Genomic DNA, 9084 nt, shown 5'->3' with positions numbered 1-9084 from the left:
GTTTGGTCAGAGGTTCCTTCCCGCTGACTGCCGCCCCCCCTCGGCCCGCCCTTGGCCCCAAAGCCACAGTGACATTTTCCAGACCCAGAGACAGGCACGCCCCTGGCCATCTGCCCCCAGACCCCGCCCTGCTAGTCCCAAGGGCTCCTCGGTTACTTCGGGCCTTGGGAGGTGGGGGCTTCTCCACACCTTCTCCCTCCGGACCGTGCAGCCACCTCGGCTCATTCCCTCACTCGTCACCCCTCCCTCCGCCAGGGTCTCCCAGTCTCCCGGGCAGAGCTTCGCTCCCCGCCGGCCCCCTGCGGCGGGGCGAGCCCCCGGCCCCTAGTCCGCACCTTTGGCCGACGGTCCTGTCCAGAGCTTCCGTTGCCCCCGGGGACCGGCCCGGGGATGCTCCGTTTCCTGGCACAGCCCACCGAGCCTTTGGGGCCGCGGAGGAGGGCGGGGACTCACCCTTCGGCACAGCCGCCCCGTTGCTCACCCGATGCGGGAACCCGGCTTCAGCCTCGGGGTCTTTGACGGTCCAGGCCCCGCTCAGCCGGGCGCGGAACGGGGTAGGGGTGGAGCAATCTGGAGTTGGCCGGATCTGAATTCGAATTCCAGCTCTGCTATTACCAGCTAGGTGACTTTGGGTAATTTACTTGGGTGTCATTTTTCTCATCTGTGAAACGGGAATGATAGTAGTCTTTCCTCCTGTTGGATGGCTGAAAGGGTCCAACGAGAAGCGCCTGGACAAGACTTCTCCATTGATCCTGCATGGAGATAGCGCTACACAAACGGGGCCTGGAAGAAGCCCTGAGTCTCCCTGCCTCCCCAAGACCCTCACTCCCAGGCTCTCCCATCGCTTGTCCTGAGCACGCGCTCCAATCTCCTTCAGGCCTCCCTTTCGTTCATCTTCCCTTCTCTGCCCTCCTGTAACAAGGCTGTCTGCCCCTCTCACCACTCGGGCGTGTTTTAAACTCTTCAAAGGAGGCGGGGCACTCCATGGAGACAGAACTGGCTTCCCGCTGTGGGCATCTGGGTTGGGGGGTTGGTTCTAGTGGCAAGAGCGGCCACACTTGGGGCTGGGTAAGTCACCAGCCCCCTTGCTTTGAGTCTATGCTCACCAAGGAAATGCATTTATAACTCCTAAGATTTTAAAAAGCCAGAACCATGGCTGGCACCTCCTCACACCTCCCCACTAGCCCGTACATATTCAAAGACAACAGGATGGGATGAGAGTGCATGGACCACTAATTTATCTACTCACCTATCCTGAGAGGCACGTGACAGGCCTTGTGCTATTCAGATTCTGTCATAAGGTTCAGAACCCAGTTTGTAAGGTGCTCAGGCAAGAGTGGGCCTTGATTGGCATAGCTGGGGCAGAGCAGAGGTATAGCTGGCAGGGACTGGAGCCAGGCCAGGAAGACCCCTGGACAACTCCTCTCTGGCCTGATCTCAAAGACATAATTTTGATCTCCTCCACCCAATAGGCTTTCATTCTCCAGGTGGTAGGGGAAGTAGTCAACTTCCAGACTCACATCCTCACACTAGGGAAAAAGAATGTTTTCCTCACCCTATTCCTACCACAGTTGGTTCAGAATTTCCCGGGGAAGCATTCTGATTGGCTCAGCTTGAGTCACGTGCTCATTCTACCTGGCCAAAGAAGATGAGCTGGCTGTGCCCCATAGAAGCCAGACAGGTAGGGTCATCTAAGAAGCCAGCATCTGGACCACATATTTGGAGGAAGGTAGGGAGGACTTTCTTAAACGAAAGGGGATAGTGTTCTCAGAAGGGAGAAATTATGGCTGACCATGACAGCATTTTCATATGTGTTCATATAATACTTTTAAATGTCATTGCACAGCAAATCCAAATGACAGGCATTATTATCTCCACATTGCAGATGAAGAGACTGAGACTCAGGTGAACAACCTGCCCAAACGATCATGGATGGTTGCTAAAAACCTCAGGGTAGAGGAAAAGATTCTTCACGTGGTGCTGGAGTTGATCATCCTTGCAAATTACTTACTAATTGCAAAAGGGAAACGTGTCTTCACACAGGAGAGATCTGGCAGTCACTACCTTAAAAAGGTGAACAAATAGCGCTACTTAGAGTGGAATGATCTGACATGTGCCTCCTGAGGTGACACAGCTTGAAGGAGACATCACCTGTGAGGTATTCTTGCCAAAATGTTTAATCAAGCCTCTAAACCTCATTCCAATTTAGAGGGAATACAGGGGGTTGAGAAGAAAGTTAAATACCACCACAAGAAAACAGGGAAATAAATTCTGTGGAAAATTCTAAAGGATAACTGTTCTTGACTCCTCCAAAAGTCAAGTCCCTACCAAAAAAAGAAAAAAAAGGTGGAGGAACTGTTCTAGATTAAAAGAAACTAAAGAGACACAAAGCCAAATGCAATGTGACCTTTGTTTTTTTCTGATTTGAACTAGAATGGCTATAAAACACATTCTTGGGGAAACTTGGAAAAATTTGAATATGGACTTCATTTTAGATAGTATTATGGAATTAAATTCTTTTTCTTAGGGATCTTAATAGTATTGTGATTATGTAGGAGAATAACCTTACTCTTAGGAGAAGCATGCCATAGTACTTAGGGGTGAAGGTTATATATGAGCTTACTTTCAAATGATGTCAGAAAAAATGTCCATAGATAGATAGATAGAAAGCATATATGGAAAAACCGTTACTAATTGTTCATCTAAGTGGAGGATATATAGGGTGTTCATTATACTGTTCTTTCAACTTTTCTGTATATTGAAATCTTTCAGATAAAAAGTTGGAAAAAATAAAAAGAGAACTTGCCTAAGAACACACACAGCTGGACCCTAAACTCAGGTCTATCATTCAGCCACTCAGTATCTGACAGATAGGATGCTAGGGGCACACAGGCCCTGCCTCATGGAGCTTGCAGTCTATCACAGAAGACAGGAAACTGAATAAATCTTTTTTTTTTTAATGTGATCAGAGCACAAAGGAATTATAGCATGCCATGGGAATCACACAGCAAGAACAATGCAGTCCAAGGGAAGACCTGCCAAGGAGGCACCATTTAGACAGAATCTCATTCCTGAAAGGGAATTGCATCATGCGGAGGTTTTCACCTGCTTTGCAGCAACAAACACTGTACATCAAGCACACACACATGCGCACGCATGTGCACACATGGAACAGCAGTCTCACTCGCCTTCATTATGTGCAGTGCGCACGGATGTTTTCTATTCTATTCCAGTCCTTCCTACTTTTCTCTTTTACCCTTAGTGCTGGTAGCAACATACTATGATAAATAAATTTTATGACCCACTAATGGCTTTTTATCTACATTTGAAAAATACTGCCTTCAAGGATCCGACGAAATTCAAAATGACTGGGAGAAGAGTGGCCACAAGAGGACTGGAGAAGTCAGTGGGCAGAGCTGGGATGTGAGGGTCTTGTAGGATTTAATCCTGAGGGCTGTGAGGGCCTTTGGTGAGATTAAAGCAGTCACATTTGAGCGCCAGTGCCAAAACTCACCTTCCTCCTCCTGTCTCCCCCTTTGCCCAAAGACTCCTACCTCTTCAACCAGAGCCCACGAAGTGCCTCTCACCCGGTGGGGCTGAAGGCTGTGTACAGGTAGGGCTAGGGACTGCCAGGCCAGCCCCTCCTATGACTGGAAATTTTGGAATGTGTGCATAGTTTAGGTTATATCCTCATCCGTAAGCATTTTCATATTTTTCCAGATCTAGAGTAGAGGGACAGGCAAGGAAAGGGAAATGCCTGCTGGAAAAGGGGGTGGAGTGCCCCTGAGCTAGGGCTGAAGTCTACAGTTCTGACTTCCCCCATGCTCTGTGCATCCTTGGTCCAGAGCTCCAAAGGGAAAACCCAAAAGGCCCAAACCATAGATTTACTGTATAACAGAACCGGGAAATGAGCAGGCACACAGGCCCCTGCTCCCATCTACTCAGGGAATCTACCCAACAGCTGGCTCCAACCCCAATGCAAGGGTCCCCTCTCACCGCTCCTGCCACCTAGCCAGGGACACCCTCTCTCCTTTCACACAGGCCCTTGATGCTCTCCATACTCCCAGCCCAGCCCTCTTGCTAGCCCTCAATGACTAACCCACCCGATCCTATGTGGTCTCTTTGTGTCCTTCTCTCAGCACCTGTGAACAGCTGATATCCTCTATTGTATAGCTTCTCAACCTTGGTTGCACATTAGAATTACCTGAGAACTTACAAAATCCCAATATCTAGGCCATACACAACAGCAAATACATAGGATCTCAAAGATTAGGATCGAGGCATCAGTACTTTGAAAATTCCCCAGGTGATTCCAGTATGCAACCTAAGTTGACAATTCCTGCTTCACTGTGTCTTCTTGCCGCTAAGAGCCATGAGGGGGGCAGGGAGATGGGGTCACTATGGGTTCGGGTGACCAACCATCGTGATATGCGCAGGACTGAGCATCTTCTGGGATGTGGGACTTTCAATGCTAGGACTGAGAAAGTCCTGGCAAATTGGGTTGAGTTGGTCACCTGAGTGAGCTCTAAGAGCTCAGTGAACTAGTCTGTCCACTAGTAATACTTGTGCCCAAAGAACCAGAGCCCCTCTTTAGTGCTTTTGATACTGCTAGGCAAACTCTTTCTCCCCTTTCCTGGCCTCTGCCCTTGGGGCCTGGCATGTGACCCTGCACACTTACCTTGTCCTGGGGTGCCCTTCCGTGCAATACTTCTCTGACGGTAAGCATCCTGCCCCGCCTTCACACCCAGCTCATCAAGCCCTGTCTCATTCCTGAATCTTCTCAGACCCCCCCAAGAAGGAAAGGGCCCTTTCTGTGGTGTAAGGAGGGGAGAAGGATTTGTGGAGGGTCACATGCCAAGTGGAGTAAGTGGACACAGTAGCTCAGACCTCAGACCTGACCTAACAGAGTGTAAGTTCGTACTCAGGACATCCAGACAGCAAGGTGACCCTTACTGTCAATAATCACCTATAGGGATGGTGGAGGAGTGCAGAGGAGAGTTGACACAAACAAGACAACTTTGGTTTCCAGTAAACAGATTCATCCCACAGCCATCCACTGAACACCTACTGCGTGCACAGCACCAGACCAGGCACAGAGGCCACAGGAGAGAGGCAACTTTCAAGAGTCCATGATATAAGTCTCATTTTTTTAGATAATCACTAATCCAGACTAACTAGAGGAAAAGTAATCTGATTTTTTCAGATCAAAAATAAGCATTTACAGCAAAGTAAGGAGTTCTCTCAGATACCTAGAATAAATCTAACAATGTACTACTATTCCTAGTAGAGGTACTTTTGGAACTTCTTTTAATGATTAAAATATTCATGGTAAATGGGTGCTCAAAAGCTTTTTTTTAAAATTTTATCAATCAATTAGGTATCACACTATTCAACTGCTTTGCAAACTTCTTCCTCAACAATGACATGGTAGTGAAGCTCTGCCTCAGGTTATGATGGAGTTTTTGTCATAGTGGAGTTTGAACGGTAGCTTTTTCTGATAGGAAATCTTGAAAATTATTATTGAGGTTCTTTTTTTAAAAAACGGCCAGAAGTTTACAATTTCTTTCTACCTAAACTTGAAATAAACGTGTATTTGTCAGAAGGATAGTAAGTATGTGTGTCACTAGGATTCAATCAGAGAATCAGAACCAGGAGAATCAGAACCGGGAGGAGATACACACACACAGAAGCTGAACCAGAAGGAGATACACACACACACACACACACACACACACACCTGGCCCAGTGAGGGCACAGGAGAATCCAGAGGAAGGTGGAACAGTTGCAGGCCCCAGGGCTGCCTCACAGGTGAGCCGGCAGATCAGCAACAATGTGTGTGAGCTATAAAGTAACTGCTGCTTTTCTTCTGCCTCCAAATCTCCCAAGAATCTCCTTGGAGCCTACTCATACAAGAAAGGGAATTCTGAAACATACAAGAAGGGGAATCCTGGCAAAGGCAATTCAGCCCACCCAAGCTGACCCATGACAAAATCATGACTTGTCAAACTGAGAAATTATTTGGCTTAGAAAATCTGCTCATTTATTAACTGCATTTATGTCATATAAAACAAAAAGAGATTCGGTAGTCTGCAGGACACTGAGGAGCGAAATATTGGCCCGAGAAGACCCAAGAGACATTTCCATCTACAGTTACAACAAACAGGACAGATGAGACAGAAGGAAAGCTATTGGGTTCAAAGGTCACCCTACTGCTTCCCTGATCTATGAGTCTGAATCCAGAATTCTCTGATTCTTTCTCCCCTGGAATGGACCTAACTCATCCCATTTTCGAAGGATGTCTATGGAGATTTGAAATGCAAAGCATAGAATCTCCCTCTGATGTAGATCATCCATATCAAATAAAAGAAGTGCGAAAGGTTCCACTTTAGTCATCACCTCTGTGGTGCTGCATTAATGCCCCTTTCGTGTAGACTCTCAACACAAAAGAGGCTCTTCCCTTATCCATCATTCCTCCAAAGTGAAGCTGCTGATGCTGAACAAAGCGAGAACTCCTAACGGTTTTCATACACTGAACACACACATGAGATTTGTCCACTATGCAGACTTTTGGGCCTGAATAAGAGTTGAACTAGGACTGAAGGCCGTCCACACTCACTGCACCCAAAGGGTGTCTCGCCAGCGCAAGTTCTCTGATGTTCAATAAGAGGTGAACTCTGATCAAAGGCTTGACCCCCTTCATTTCATTCATGGTTTCTCCCTTGTATGGATTCCCAGATGATCAATAAGGTAGGAACTACACTTGAAGGTTTTTCCACATTCTTTGCATTCAAAGGGTTTGACTCCACTGTAAGTTTTCTGATGCTGAACAAGGTGGGAGTTCCGACTAAAGGCCTTCCCACATTCACGACATTCGTAGGGTCTCTCTCCAGTGTGAATTCTATGATGTTTAATAAGGAGTGAACTCCTACTAAAAGATTTCCCACACTCATTACAATCATAAGGAGCCTCCCCTGTGCGGACTCTCTGATGCTCAAGAAGGTGCGAGTTACGACTGTAAGTTTCCCCACAGTCATTACATTCATATGGTCTCTCTTTGGTGTGAACTCGCTGATGTTCTATTAGATTTGAGCTCTGACTAAAGGCGTTCCCACATGCAGTACATTTCTAGGGTTTCTCCCGAGTGTGGATTCTCTGATGTCAAAGAAGACTTGAGCTCCGACCAAAAGCTTTTCCACATTCGTTACACATGTAAGGCATCTCTCCTGTATGAATTATCTGATGCTGGGTGAGGTGTGAGGTGCGCTGGAAGGTCTTCCCACACTCACTACATTCATAGGGTTTCTCTTCAGTATGTATTCTTTGATGCTGAAAAAGGTTTGAACTGTGGCCAAAGGCTTTTCCACATTCATGACACTCATAAGGTTTCTCTTGTCTGTGGATTTTTTCATGCTGAGCAAGGTAAGAGTTCCGCCTGAATAATTTTCCACATATGTTACACACTGGAGATTTCAGTAAGAGTTTGTGGCTGTTGGATAAGTTTTGCGATATTACCAAAGTTTTGTCCATATTCACAGGCTCCCTCTCATTTTTGTTCACATTCATATCCTTCATGCAGTCGTATCCCCACTTCAAGAGTTTTCTGCTTTATAATTAACTGATCCTCAATCCAGTTCTCACCATCTGACAGAAAGTATAAAAAAAGATAAATGTAACAAGAAAAACTCCTGGTGGAAAACTGGATCATCAAAGAATTCCACAAGTAACTGATTCAAAAAAGTATGAAAAATGGCCCTGCCATATAGGGAAAAGATGGATACAAGTTGAGCAAATTGGGGGAAAGTGGTGGGGAAGCTGAAGTTAGGATTTATATATGAAGGAGCTAACCAGACAGATACACTGGGATCAGCAGAAAAGGAAAGCAGAGTTTGAGGGAAGTGGGATCATTTCAGAACATAGGAAGGGTGATGGGGACTAGGTGTGGGGAGTGGCAGGGACTGAAGAGGATAAGCAGAAGAGAACCTCACCCCAGAGGTTCTGTCTACACGGTACCCTGGCCACATGGATTGTCTCTGCTGTAATGGAAGACTCCTTCACATAATCGGACACCAAGACATTCCTCACTCCTGTGGAGAATCTCTCTCTACACATAGATGCTCACATGCTCACTCACAAACAGAGACACACTCAGACGTCACATGCACCTTTATAATAGTGCAAATCGAGAGGATCTGATAAAGCAGAGGGGAGGGAAGAATAAAAGGAAAAGTTGTTTAAAATATAAAGCACGGGGGGGCCGGCCCGGTGGCGCAGCGGTTAAGTTCGCACGTTCCGCTTCTCGGCGGTCCGGGGTTCGCTGGTTCAGATCCCGGGTGCGGACATGGCACTGCTTGGCAGCCATGCTGTGGTAGGTGTCCCACGTATAAACTAGAGGAAGATGGGCACGGATGTTAGCTCAGAGCCAGGCTTCCTCAACAAAAAGAGGAGGACTGGCAGTAGTTAGCTGAGGGCTAATCTTCCTCCAAAAAAAAAAATATATATATATAAAGCACGGGGTAGAGAGAAATATTTCCAAATCGATTTCAACTCTCAGAGAATATTAAAACAAATTCTAGGCGCCAGCCCAGTGGTGTAGCAGTTAAGTTCATGTACTCTGTTTCAGTGGCCTGGGGTTCGCCAGTTTAGATCCCAGGTGCAGACCTACGTACCATTTATCAAGCCATGCTGTGGCAGGTGTCCCACATATAAAGCAGAGGAAGATGGGCACAGATGTTCGCTCAGGGCCAATCTTCCTCAGCAAAAAGAGGAGGTTTGGTGGCAGATGTTAGCTCAGGGCTGATCTTCTTCTTCTTCAAAGAAAATACAAATTCTGGGGCCAGCCGCAGTGGCCTAGTGGTTAAGTTCAGTGTGCTGTGCCTCAGTGGCCCAGGTTCAGCTCCAAAGCACAGAACTACAACACTCTGTTAGTGGTCATGCTGTGCTGGTGGCCCACATACTGAAAAATAGAGGAAGACAGGCACAGATGTTAGCTCAGGGTGAATCTTCCTCTGCAAAAAAAAAAAAAATTCTGCATCCTAGCTGCATCTAAGGGAGACATGATAGAAAAACATCTCCTGTTTACTTTGA

The 9084-nt window shown here is 46.8% G+C and overlaps 1 pseudogene; it reads right to left on the bottom strand.

The window, feature by feature from the left end:
- Window positions 1-6564: 6564 nt before the first annotated feature.
- On the bottom strand, window positions 6565-8805 carry LOC139040151 (zinc finger protein 883-like; annotated as a pseudogene).
- Window positions 8806-9084: the final 279 nt, after the last annotated feature.

Source organism: Equus asinus, chromosome 14 (genome assembly GCF_041296235.1).
Source record: "Equus asinus isolate D_3611 breed Donkey chromosome 14, EquAss-T2T_v2, whole genome shotgun sequence".
Classification (NCBI taxonomy): Eukaryota; Metazoa; Chordata; class Mammalia; order Perissodactyla; family Equidae; genus Equus; species Equus asinus.
This window is presented reverse-complemented; position numbering and strand designations above follow the sequence as displayed.